Genomic DNA, 14,965 nt, shown 5'->3' on the forward strand with positions numbered 1-14,965 from the left:
TTAACAGTGAAAAGAGAGAAAGAAAAGTATCATAAGTGGTGAAAGAGGAGTCAAGGAACGGTGTCCAAGATCCGTAACAGAGAAAAATAGAGAGAGCTATAATGTGTATCTCGTCTTCCTATTTATAGGAAAGACGATTTTATTTGACCTAAAAACAAATTAAAGCTAAAAACTCGAGCCCAATAGAGATTTACTCGATCGAGGACATTTATATCACTCGATCGAGCAAAACCAAGCTAAAACCTCTCGATCGAGTACCTAAAGTACTCGATCGAACACTTATTAAATAGGCACTACTCGATCGAGTAGAAAAAGGAGTCGATCGAACACAATTGTACTCGATCGAGTACTTTCCAGCGCACAATTCCTGCTTCGTGCAGTGAACTTCAAACGGCTGCCATTTCTTCGTTACTTGTGCAAACAGGACGTTTCCGATGGCGTTGGAAAGCTAAGAGGACAAGATTTCATCTTCATTTGCAATCACCTAAAAATCAGTTGTAAAACACGAGATATGGCTCTTCAAGTTCTTCCTTTGCTCGCCTAGCTATCTTACTCCTTTGCGCATCTCAAAATAGTTGTTTGCAAACTTTGACTCAACTCATCTCCTAAATACATGCATAGGCACATGTTTTAGGCTTGATTATGCTCATTTCCGGTTCATACCTACAAATAATACAAGAGAAACTAAAGTAGACAATTCGGGGGACATTTGTAGCTAAACACTACTAAATAAGCATAAGAATGCGTGCAAATGAAGTACAAAATGCCTATATAAAATGCACGCATCAAACTTCCCCAAAACAAACCTTTGCTTGTCCCAAAGCAAACTATATGCAAAACTAATGGAACAGAAAAGAAAACTCAGAGCTAGCTACAAATTGTCCACTTAAACTGATTTAATGCAACAAACTAACACTTATAGCAAAAACTGTCAAATGCAAACGAGTTGTAAGATGTTTATAATAGAGCTGAACTGTCGACCTTGCAAGACGTTTAATGATGGACTCTCACGGGTCACGCTTCTCTTATGAAGAAAAGGGTAAGCATATGAATGTAAGAGAGAAAGAAATATAGTCGCTCACGTAAACTTCGACCCACATAAACATGCATGCAACTAATATGATAGACAATTCTATCTACCGTACACATACATTCCAACCAAGCAAGGTCCGTCACAGCCGAGGGCTTACAAAAATATGGTAAAGTGAGGTAATGGGTAAGAAAAGGCAAAACATTTATGGGATATGTAAGGTAATAGTCAAGCTAGCTACCTAACGGAACCATACTGAACAATATCCGATTCTTAGCCATCTCAAAATTCAAGCGTAATGCCCTAAATTTGGCATAAAAACTCACCAAACCAAACCAAACATACTCCTTAATAGATAATAATAAAAGCATAGGAGTAAAACTGTCAACAACCAAACTTTTTCCATTTTCTTTCTTTTCATTTTATTTCACGGTTTTCGGACTTTTCTTCTTTTTTCTTTTTCTTCTTCTTTTTTCTCGGTTTCGTTTTTTTTATTTTAAAATAAAGAACAATGCATATGAAATATGAAAATTAAACGTGATAACAGGAATGCAATAAAAGCTTAATGCAGACACGGATATAGATGCATAACCTCCCTAAACCAAACCGTACAATGCCCTCATTGTACCCAAAAATAGGGAAAGGAAATTTAAACTAAAAAGGAGAGTGAAGATGCGGAAAACTTACAAGATAACGCGAAGAAGAGACCTCCCCAAACCAGCCAGCAACGTGGGGGAGGGGGGGTCACAAACAGCTGCAGGACATCGTCACAGAAAGCGAATCAAGGCAAACCAACTCGATCGACAGAGAAGATTGCTTGATCGAGTGCAATGGGCTTTAGAATTGTTCGATCGAGAAAGTAGGGCACTCGATCGAGAAGACACATTATTAAACACACAACAAAAACCGAAAACGTTAGAAAAACAACTAAAAAGCGTAAATTCCGGATTGCCTCCCGGATAACGCTAGTTTCAGACAGGTCCCAGCTCGACCTTCTTTTCTTCCTCCAGCCATCCTGATCTATCCCAGTCAAAACAACTTAAAGCGCGCAGTGGCCGATCAAACAGCTACACATGTGCTACACAAAACTGTAAGTAGCACCATAGTATAACAGTAGCATAGGAAAATAAAATGTATAACCGTTTGAGTCTAACAAATTTCCTATGACAGCTCCTAAATTTTTCAACAAATTAAAGGAGCTCGGGAGCAATTATCAATAATCTAGAGTATCGTTTCAGATTAACAAAATTAAGATGACAAGAACGGTGAAAAACTGTTAAATTAACTGGCCAACTGGGAGGGGGTATATCATTAAAAGAAAAAGCACGAGTCATACGAGGTAGCATACTATTAATATTAACAACAATAAAATTATCGCTAACTACCTCAGGTGGGTTGCTCTCAATGTCGGAATCATTGACAAAAGAATATATTACCTCATCCGTGCTAGGAGCAATTACCGACTCAGTTGTCTTCTCGTCACCCTCCTCTGTGGATATCGTCCCGTAAATCGCAACCTCCAAGTCTTTCAACTCGGATTTGAAAAGGGGAGATTCACCGTATCCATTGTCTTCATAAAAATCGTCATCCAAAATGAACCCATGTGACAAATCAATGCTCTCTTTGGCCAAACTTGTCGATCGCAGCCTCCAAGTCATTCAACTGAGCCTCCCTTCTTTACGCCATTGTGATCCTTCTGTCGAGGGTAAGTTTTTTATATAATTATTATAATGTTTTGTTAAAGTTGGTTGAAACCCTAATTAGGTGATTTGTATGAATGTGGTAGTAATTGTATGTATGTAAAGTATAGGAGTAGGTTTCGTTGAGGAAAGATTCTGATTAGCTGCTAAGACCGTCTGTGGTGTTTGCTTTCCAGGTAGGGTTTCCCTACTCAATATTGGCTACATAATTTGTTGGTGATTGTTGTTGTGATTGTTGAATAATTATAATGTTGGATTTGTTTTGGTGTTGTTGATAGTATATTGTTGATTGATTGTGTAACTGTCTGTGATCTTCGGGGCGCGTTCCTGGCTGAGTGGAGTCACTTGCGGGAGTGGCTTCACGCCCTTGATTCGCCCTATGTGGAACCCGCCACAGAGGGGATGTGCACATTAATGAACTTGGGTTTATCGGTCGATGGAGATGAGCGGGGATTTGGTGGGTACGGCCGCGGTCCCCTACTGGCGGCGTGGAGTACTTGTTGCTATGGGTACTCTGGCAAGGCTACACACTTTAGTGTGTAGTCAGTTGTGTGGAGATTGGAGATGGAGACTGGAGATTTGTATGAGCTGTTTGAGCTGTTTGTGATATTGTTCCTTAATGGTATTTGTTTTATGTAATCAGTACTGACCCCGTTTAAATGTTTTAAAAATTGTGGTGATCCATTCAGGGGTGGAGAGCAGTTATTGAGCAGGTATGAGACGATGCGCATGGGATAGCTGGGATGAGTCACCACGTTGCTGTTTATAAGTCTTCCACTGTGTCGAACACTTTTAGTTGTTTAGTATTTGACAGTTTTGAGAACCTGTGTATTTTCTTTTATCAGTCTCGGTTTGGTTGTATCGCTTTAAACTTTATTATTATTAAAGTACGTTTCGTTATTGTCTATTTGATTATCATTGCCTCGGGTAACTGAGATGGTAGCACTCTCATGCCTTAAGTGGTCCTGGTAAGGCACTTGTAGGCACTTGGTAGCACTCCCATGCGTTAAGTGGTCTCGGGTGGTGATCCAGGCACGGTACTTCGTGTTGTGATGCGGATATTTTCGCACTGCGGTGCGGCTGTTGGTGGCGGTGTTGCGATGCCTTACTGGTTGTGGCGGAGTTGGCGGGATGATTACGATTCGAGTTTCGAAAGTACATACCAGTTTTAAAGTGCATTAACAAATTTAATGTATGATAGTGATCAATTATCAAAGATTAACAAAACAATACAAGTATGTGATTAAAACTATTAATCAAGATTATAGCATCCTGTTTCAACAAATATAAATATTATTTATGCATGGCTCCCTTAATCCTTAGAAAAATAAACTACTCATACATATTGAAAACTAAACTAATAGCATATGATATATTAAACATGATGATAATGGAACGAACTAAGTACTAGAAATAAGATTACGGAAACAGTGGAAATGAAACTTGAATATGAAGAACGCAAATAAAACTCGAATAACTTGTAAAGAAAACTTGAATTATAACTTGAAATTGGTAAAGTAAATTATTTAAAACAATAAGGAAATGCTTAAAGGAAATCTAAACTATTCTAAAAACTGAAATAAAGTGTATGAAGGTGTGTAAAAGTGTATGAAAAGTATCTCCAAATGACGGATTCAACACACATTATATAGGACTAAGGGTATGAAACGTAAATAACATAAATGAAGGTGACCCCGATCGGGGACACCCAACCCCTATCAGGGTCATGGGAAACCGACTATTCTCCTTTAATCCTTGATTAATTGGCACAAAGAATCCTAGGAATCGTCTTAATGCCTCTTAATTCCCTCGACTAATTGCAATGGGGAATCCTAAGCTTGCTTTTTAATCTTCATTTGGGCTTCATATCTTTACTTGTCCACCAACCAAAGTTTATTTCTTCATGCTCGGGATTTCCATGCTCGGGATATCCCAGTTCTTCCCAAAATGCCCATCCATGGTGAAGTCTTATTTCCAATAGCCTCGTGAACTTTGGTGCTTTCTAACTTGATGGGAAAAAGCTACTGAATGCTTCATTTCCTACAAAATGCAATGAGTACAAACAAAAACACCTAGAACACGGAATTAGATCACAAATATACTTATAAAAGTGCAATAATCAAATAAAACGGAGCCAAAGTAGGGAGTAAAATCATATATAAATTAGACACATCACTACCTCTGTAAACTAAACTCCATGCATTATTAGACGTGATACTTCTTCAGGTGGAGTATGTTCCATGATTTGTCTATTAATTGACCTTGCATGGTCATTAACTTATACGCACCACGGCCAACAACTTCTTCCACCTGGTATGTACCATCCCACTTATGGGCAAATTTACCAACTTTGTGGTTCTTGGTGTTTTGGAACACCTTTCGGAGAACCAGGTCTCCTACCTCTAGGGACTTGATTTTTACGTTCTTGTTGTAGCTTTGATCTGGCGAGTAACTGCTTGTAGGAGGCTAAGCGTATCTGAGCGCTTATTCTCAATTCATCTGCCTACTTTCCTCCTAACTCCTCTAATTTTTCCTCGGGTTTTCAACAATGATTTTTTTACTGGACTCAGCTTGTCCATTAGACTGCGGGTTTCTAGATGATGATTTTTTCAGTGAGATATTCCACCTTGCACAGAGTCCTTCAGAGTTATCTAATACAAACTGTGATGTGTTATCACATATGATTTCTGATGGGATTCCAAACCTGCAGAGTATGTTACGTTTGATAAAAGAAATCACCTACTTATGTTTTACCTCAGTGAATGTCTCAGCTTCTATCCATTTGTAGAAGTAGTCTATCATTGCCAGCATGTATAGCCTGTTTCCCGATGCCCTGGGTAGTGGGCCAACAATATCCATCCCTCATGTCATGAATGGTCATGGTGAAATAATTGAATGGAGGGTTTCTCTTGGGTTATGTATTATTGGTGCGGATCTCTTACATGCGTTACATTGTTTTACACACTCTATTGCATATGCATGCTTCGTGGGCCAGAAGTAGCCTTGTCTTAGTGCTTTGTTTGAAAACTCCTACCCCCTGCATGGTTTCCACATTTGCCACTGTGAATGACATGCAATACAGTCTGTGCCTCTGTCTTATCCAGGCACCTTAAGTACGGTTCAGCTAGGGACTTCCTAAAAACCACATTATAAACCAACACATATCTAGAGGCTTTCATTTTGAAACCCCTTACCTCTATTTTGTCCGCTGGCAGCGTGTCCTCCATTAGCCGCTCTAGGTAGGGTTTTCGCCAGTCAGGTTCAGCCTCCTATTCATTTGTGTTTACCAGTATTCTTGCCCCATTTACCTGCTCTCCACCCTACTGTTCTTCCAACACCCCTCTGTCTCTTTCTGCTAGCTTTTGTATGGCTGGTTCTAAAACATGCACGACTGGTATGTTAGATAGTTCTGTTTATTTAAATTATGCCCCCAAGGTTGCTAGTGCATCAGCCTCCACGTTTTGGTCCCTGGGAACTTAAACAATTTTGAAGTCATTGAACTTCTGTTTCAGACTGTAGATACCCAGTATCTGCTGAATCCCCAACAAACACTACGTTTAATCGACAGTTTGTATAACTACACGCCGGAAAACTCAAAACGATTTCGAAAACAAAACATTTTCAAAAGTTTTCAAAAGTACCTAGAGTGTTTTATGCACGGCGACGAGGTTGCAATGACTCTAACTAGAGTTAAAACCGACACCGGACCAAAAACCGACTCGAAATCCAAATCCCGACTCCAACAACGAGCAAAACTGAGTCAAACACAACAAACAGACATCACAAAACTTCCATGCTAGCTATACATGGTATACTTTATGGTCAAGTACAACAATTATGACATCAAAAACCTAGGATAGAACAAATGATGATTCCAAATGCGTGATAGTGACAAGACAGCTTGAAGACCAGCAAACAGGCTTGCACTTCTTCGAGTAGCGTATACGGCCACATTGCTTAAAACGCACACAACCACACAATCCTCTATAAGTATCCCTTAAATGCCACCATTTGAAGGTACGCGAGCGTCCACCCTCTCTTTTCTCCCTTAAAATTCTAGACCTCGACTTCCCGAGTCAATAAACGACACGTATTTCCGACCTACCGATCGAAAATACGAGCCTTACACATTGTTTAGTACCGTCATCGTGCATCAAATCACTTGAACAACCATTTCAACCAACTACACTATCACTAAACAAAGCAACATTCTTTAGTTTGCTAAAACGGTTTTCAACCGAGTTTTTCCGACCTAACAAGTTTTTACACTTCCTTCGATTTCTCGCCAACAACCTAGCATGTAGGTATGAGGGTGTAATTAATCCTCTTCTTTCATATTCTTTTATCTATTTTTATGACCTTAAAATGCTAAAACATGCATAACGTAGTCCAAAATAGGGTTTGAATGAGCCAAAACTGAGTTTCGACCTGAAACAGAAGCCCCAAGTCACAACTAGGTGGCTCGCGCCTATACTGGCTGTCCGGGTCCGAACTCAAATGTGTTTGAGTTCATACTTTCCATTTTCATTTCATTTTACAATCGGTTTTTACCGTTTCAAATCATTTTTGATACCGTCGTCAGGTACCAAAAATAAATACCTAGTTACACTAACAGAAGCTAGCAGTAAGTAGGGTCGATCTCCACAGGGAGGCGGTCACTATTTACTTGTCTATTCGGCCTGTCTACGTCACAGTTGGGGGTTTTGAATTGAATAAAACTAAACTAAACAAGATTAAGGGAAGAGGAAATAAAAAGAGAGATTAATAATAAGAAAATGGAACTAGGATGTCGGGTCATCAATGATTATCGGTCAATTGCAGCTAAGGTCACAGATCAGTCAGTTGTATCGGCCAAAGGGGCAACGAATATCTCCTTCCGGTCTCAATTCGCCCTAAAACACTAATAGCTTAGCTTCCGCCCTCACTAAAGTGCCCTAATGCTCACTGCAGGTCTCATCCCTTCCAACCTTCCGGTTTAGGTCAAGGCTTACAAATGTTAAATAAGTTAATTGCATCAATTCAATCAACTAGATACAATTATGAGCAATGATTAACAACATAAACATAGCGACAACGAAAGATCTGTAAACTAATTAGCAATTAATAACAATCCATTGACTCCCTTAAATCCTAGCAGGGGAATTAGCTAGACATGAATAAGAAAATAGCAAAAGATGAGAAAGAAACAAACATTGCAAATTAAATAAAGTGAGTAAAGGGAGAGAGAGAGAGAGAGAGAGAGAGAGAGAGAGAGAGAGAGTTACAGATTAAGATCCGGCAACAATAAAGAAAAGAGGTGTTTAACAGTGAAAAGAGAGAAAGAAAAGTATCATAAGTGGTGAAAGAGGAGTCAAGGAACGGTGTCCAAGATCCGTAACAGAGAAAAAGAGAGAGAGCTATAATGTGTATCTCGTCTTCCTATTTATAGGAAAGACGATTTTATTTGACCTAAAAACAAATTAAAGGTAAGAAACTCGAGCCCAATAGAGATTTACTCGATCGAGGACATTTATATCACTCGATCGAGCAAAACCAAGCTAAAACCTCTCGATCGAGTACTTTACGTACTCGATGGAACACTTATTAAATAGGCACTACTCGATCGAGTAGAAAAAGGAGTCGATCGTACACAATTGTACTCGATTGAGTACTTTCCAGCGCACAATTCCTTCTTCGCGCACTGAACTTCAAGCGGCTGCCATTTCTTCGTTTCTTGTGCAAACAGGGCGTTTCCGGAGGCGTTGGAAAGCTCAGAGGACAAGATTTCATCTCCATTTGGAATCACCTGAAAATCAGTTGTAAAACACGAGATATGGCTCTTCAAGTTCTTCCTTTGCTCGCCTAGCTATCTTACTCCTTTGCGCTTCTCAAAATAGTAGTTTGCAAGCTCCGACTCAACTCATCTCCTAAATACATGCATAGGCACATGTTTTAGGCTTGATTATGCTCATTTCCAGTTCATACCTACAAATAATACAAGAGAAACCAAAGTAGACAATTCGGGGGACATTTGTAGCTAAACACTACTAAATAAGCATAAGAATGCGTGCAAATGAAGTACGAAATGCCTATATAAAATGCACGCATCAAATTTCCCCAAACCAAACCATTGCTTGTCCCCAAGCAAACTATATGCAAAACTAATGGAACAGAAAATAAAACTCAGAGCTAGCTACAAATTGTCCACTTAAACTGATTTAATGCAACAAACTAACACTTATTGCAAAAACTGTCAAATGCAAACGAGTTGTAAGATGTTTATAATAGAGCTGAACTGTCGACCTTGCAAGACTTTTAACGATGGACTCTCACAGGTCACTCTTCTCTTATGAAGAAAAGGGTAAGCATTTGAATGTAAGAGAGAAAGAAATATAGTCGCTCACCTAAACTTCGACCCACATAAACATGCATGCAACTAATATGATAGACAATTCTAGCTACCGTACACATACATTCCAACCAAGCAAGGTCCGTCACAGCAGAGGGCTTACAAAAATATGGTAAAGTGAGGTAATGGGTAAGAAAAGGCAAAACATTTCTGGGATATGTAAGGTAATAGTCAAGCTAGCTACCTAACGGAACCATACTGAACAATATCCGATTCTTAGCCATCTCAAAATTCAAGCATAATGCCCTAAATTTGGCATAAAAACTCTCCAAACCAAACCAAACATACTCCTCAATAGATAATGATAAAAGCATAGGAGTAAAACTGTCAACAACCAAACTTTTTCCATTTTCTTTCTTTTCATTTTATTTCACGGTTTTCGGATTTTTCTTCTTTTTTCTTTCTCTTCTTCTTTTTTCTCGGTTTCTTTTTTTTTTCTCGTTCTTTCTTTTCTTTTTCTTTTTCAACTTCTTTTCTTTTCTCATCCTCCTTCTTTCTTTCATAAATTACGAATTCCAAGTATTGTAAAACAAACCAAACTTGGCTCAATAAATTATATACCGCAAAACATACACTAACTAGCTTGACAAGGCAGGCTAAATTTGGATGTAGTTAAGGGTCAACAGGCAAATTTGGCTAATGTGGAGTTAAATGTGTAAAAATGAAAGAAAAGGGAATGTAAGCACCTCCCTGTATGTGACACCAACCAGTAACCCGAATGTATGTAGGCAAAAAGCAATTGAATTTCATATATGTGCAAATTAATGAACATGTTATGTAAGGAGTAACTACTCACAATCCTACATGAAACTGGTCACAAATGACACCAGTTTATAGGGCTTTAGTTCCTTAGAATTTATAAGTAGTTTGCCAAAATTTTCAGATCAAGTCTATATGTTCAGCTAAATTTAACATAAACTCGTAGATATGCAATAAGACAATGCTAAAAGATAACAGTTTAATGCAAGGCTTAAGCAAAAAGACAAATTATAGTGCAATTTCATCATTGAAATCTACCGTTCCGACTCAACCTATATGCAAAAATAAACGTGAATTTTTTTTTATTTTTCGTTTTTTTTTATTTTAAAATAAAGAACAATGCATATGAAATATGAAAATTAAACGCGATAACAGGAATGCAATAAAAGCTGAATGCAGACACAGATATAGATGCATAACCTCCCCAAACCAAACCGTACAATGCCCTCATTGTACCCAAAAATAGGGAAAGAAAATTTAAACTAAAAAGGAGAGTGAAGATGCGGAAAACTTACAAGATAACGCGAAGAAGGGAGCTCCCCAAACCAGCCAGCAACGTGGGGGGGGGGGGGGGGTCACAAACAGCTGCAGGACATCGTCACAGGAAGCGAATCAAGGCAAACCAACTCGATCGAGAGAGAAGATTGCTTGATCGAGTGCAATGGGGTGTAGAAGTGTTCGATCGAGAAAGTAGGGCACTCGATCGAGAAGACACATTATTAAACACACAACAAAAACCGAAAACGTTAGAAAAACAACTAAAAAGCATAAATTCCGGGTTGCCTCCCGGATAGCGCTAGTTTCAGACAGGTCCCAGCTGGACCTTCTTTTCTTCCTCCAGCCATCCTGATCTATCCCAGTCAAAATAGCTCAAAGCGCGCAGTAGCCGATCAAACAGCTGCGCATGTGCTCCACAAAATTGTAAGTAGCACCATAGTATAACAGTAGCATAGGAAAATAAAATGTATAAACGTTTGAGTCTAACAAATTTCTTATAACAGCTCCTAAATTTGTCAAAAAAATAAAGGAGCTCGGGAGCAATTATCAATAATTTAGAGTATCGTTTCAGATTAACAAAATTAAGATGACAAGAACGGTGAAAAACTGTTAAATTAACTGACCAACTGGGAGGGGGTATAGCATTAAAACAAAAAACACGTGTCATACGAGGTAGCGTACTATTAATATTAACAACAATAAAATTATCGCTAACTACCTCAGGTGGGTTGCTCTCAATGTCGGAATCATTGACAAAAGAATATATTACCTCATTCGTGCTATGAGCAATTACCGACTCAGTTGTCTTCTCGTCACCCTCCTCTATGGATATCGTCCCGTAAATCGCAACCTTCAAGTCTTTCAACTCGGCTTTAAAAAGGGGAGATTCACCGTATCCATTGTCTTCATAAAAATCGTCATCCAAAATGAACCCATGTGACAAATCAATGCTCTCTTTGGCCAAACTAGTCGATTGCAGCCTCCAAGTCATTCAACTGAGCCTTCCTTCTTTACGCCATTGTGATCGTTGTGTCGAGGGTAAGCTTTTTATATAATTTTTATAATGTTTTGTTAAAGTTGGTTGAAACCCTAATTAGGTGATTTGTATGAATGTGGTAGTAATTGTATGTATGTATGTTATAGGAGGAGGTTTCGTTGAGGAAAGATTCTGATTAGCTGCTAAGACCGTCTGTGGTGTTTGCTTTCAAGGTAGGGTTTTCCTACTCGGTATTGGCCACATAAGTTATTGGTGATTGTTGTTGTGATTGTTGAATAATTATAATGTTGGATTGCTTTTGGTGTTGTTGATAGTATATTGTTGATTGATTATGTAACTGTCTGTGATCTTCGGGGCGCGTCCCTGGCTGAGTGGAGTCACTTGCGGGAGTGGCTTCACGCCCTTGATTCGCCCTATGTGGAACCCGCCACATAAGGGATGTGCACATTAATGAACTTGGGTTTATCGATCGATGGAGATGAGCGGGGATTTGGTGGGTACGACCGCGGTCCCCTATTGGCGGCGTGGAGTACTTGTTGCTATGGGTACTCTGGCAAGGCTACACACTTTAGTGTGTAGTCAGTTGTGTGGAGATTGGAGATGGAGACTGGAGATTTGTATGAGCTGTTTGTGATATTGTTCCTTTATGGTATTTGTTTTATGTAATCAGTACTGACCCCGTTTAAATGTTTCAAAAATTGTGGTGATCCATTCAGGGGTGGAGAGCAGTTATTAAGCAGGTATGAGACGATGCGCATGGGATAGCTGGGATGAGTCACCACGTTGCTGTTTATAAGTCTTCCGCTGTGTCGAACACTTTTAGTTGTTTAGTATTTGACAGTTTTGAGAACCTGTGTATTTTCTTTTATCAGTCTCGGTTTGGTTGTATAGCTTTAAACTTTATTATTATTAAAGTACATTTCGTTATTGTCTATTTGATTATCATTGCCTCGGGTAACTGAGATGGTAGCACTCCCATGCCTTAAGTGGTCCTGGTAAGGCACTTGTAGGCACTTGGTAGCACTCCCATGCGTTAAGTGGTATCGGGTGGTGATCCGGGCACGGTACTTCGTGTTGTGATGTGGGTATTTTCGCACTGCGGTGCGGCTGTTGGTGGCGGTGTTGCGATGCCATCACTGGTTGTGGCGGAGTTTGCGGGATGATTACGATTCGAGTTTCGAAAGTACATACCAGTTTTAAAAGTGAATTAACAAATTTAATCTAAGATAGTGATCAATTATCAAATATTAACAAAACAATACAAGTATGTGATTAAAACTATTAATCAAGATTATAGCATCCTGTTTCAACAAATATAAATATTATTTATGCATGGCTCCCTTAATCCCTAGAAAAATAAACTACTCACACATATTGAAAACTAAACTAATAACATATGATATATTAAACATGATAATAATGGAACGAAATAAGTACTAGAAATAAGATTACCGAAACAGTGGAAATGAAACTTAAATATGAAAAACGCAAATAAAACTCGAATAACTTGTAAAGAAAACTTGAATTATAACTTGAAATTGGTAAAGTAAATTATTTAAAACAATAAGGAAATGCTTAAAGGAAATCTAAACTATTCTAAAAACTGAAATAAAGTGTAAATTATTTTCGACGGTTCCTTTATCTTTCTAACCATAACCCTCTCTCTCTCTCTCCTACCTATAAACCACCTTTCTTCACCTTTACTTATCCTTGACACTAACCCAAGATGGGGAAATGGTTCATGCTTGGAGTCATCGAGTCGGGATGTCATCGTTGCCGACTTCGGTCCACGTCGCAAGGCAAGTCGTTGTTTTGTTGTTGTCTTTCAGTAGGTTTTTGGGGAAGTTTAGTAATAGGATATGGTTACTACTTGTAGGATTCGCCTCGGAGTCTTTCCTGGCTAGTTGTTGGATGCACTTTCGTGGATTAGCGATAAGGTAGGGTTTCCCTACTCGGTTTACTGTTTAATTGATTTATGATATGTGTTGTAATTGATTATACGATTGATATTTTGATCGATTTTTGTTGGTGGATTAGATTATGGTGTTGGTGTTGAGATGACTGTTGATGTTCTCCAGGTACGTCCTCGGCTGAGTGGAGTCATTTGCGGGAGTGGCTTCAAACCCTAGATTCGCCCTCTGTAGAACCCGCCACAGCAAGGGATGTGCACATTAATGAACAGGGTTATCGCTTATTGATGAGCGGGGGCTTAGGTGGGCAAGGTTGCGGTCCCCTACTGGTAAAACACATTAGTGTGTAGTCAGTTATGGGATGTGGTTGGGAGTAGATGACGCCGTCACTCACGCTAGTAGTCTTTGTAGTTGTTCATGTTATATCTTTGTCACGCTGTTCTACGATGTAAAGTATTAAGCTTTTTAATAAATGTTCTACTAATATTATTTGATCTACTTACCTCGGGAAACCGAGATGGTAGCACCTTTATACACTGGGGCGGTCCTTGGTAAGGCACCTTGGTCTATGGTGTTGTTGCAGTTTCATTTTTGCTTGTAGTACGATTGAAGAGTCTATCAATAGCCGAAATACTCAAAGAGGGAGGGGGGGGGGGGGGTGAATTAAGGATTTAAAAACTTAGCCAACTTTTTCAATTTTAAGTGTAAATAAAAACGAAACAAACGAAAGAGAAGAGAGACACACACGATTTTTGAAGTGGTTCAGTTTCACAAATCGAAACCTACGTCCACTATTATCGATTAATAAATTTAGTACCTTTCTACGGATTACAAATTTATTAACCCAACTCGTACAACTAACCCTAGTTGTAATTCAAGTGAGTATCGTTAAATACTCGAGTGACTAACTTACGCTTATAAGAAAGCGCTAATGATTCTACTAAAAATTCACGTTAATGAACGAGTAAGAAATCAATTAAGCATTATTATCTTATAACGATAACAATAAGAACGAATGCACAGGTATAAGAAATACACGACCTTTTTCGAAAATCAACAAAACGGTTTTCTTGCTCTAAAACACGGTTTTTGCTTTTGAAAATAAAATCGAAATTATGCTCAAAGGTCTTGCTTTCAAATGTAGCAAAGAGTAAAGTATTTATAGTAAAAGAGGAGCAAGGGTGAGAGGAGTTTCGGTCTCCTTGAAACCTTAATATGGCCGAAAATAATATGATATGAAAATAGAATCATATCTTATTATTTTTATCCATAAAATCTTAGGAAAAGATATAAGTTGTTAATAGATTATCTTATCATATATTCACCTAATATTCTTTTCTTAATGCCCTAGATATGCCGAAAGACAATAAGGAAAAATCATAACAACTTTCCTTATTTTATTTAAGCAATCTCTTAGAAAAGATATATGATAATTATAAGATAATCCAATCAAATATATAATTAATATATTTTCCTTAAACACCTAGATAGCCGAAATATATGATATGTAAACAAATCATATCATATTATTTCTATCCTTAAAATCTTGAGAAAAGATAGTGAATAACTAAAAGATAATTTGATGAATTATTCACCTATTATCTTTTCCTTAAATCTTAGGAGATGATAAGATTTTTCCATAACAAAAATATCTTATCATATATAACCATATCATGCAAAATA

This window comes from Silene latifolia, chromosome 3 (genome assembly GCF_048544455.1).
Source record: "Silene latifolia isolate original U9 population chromosome 3, ASM4854445v1, whole genome shotgun sequence".
Taxonomy (NCBI): domain Eukaryota; kingdom Viridiplantae; phylum Streptophyta; class Magnoliopsida; order Caryophyllales; family Caryophyllaceae; genus Silene; species Silene latifolia.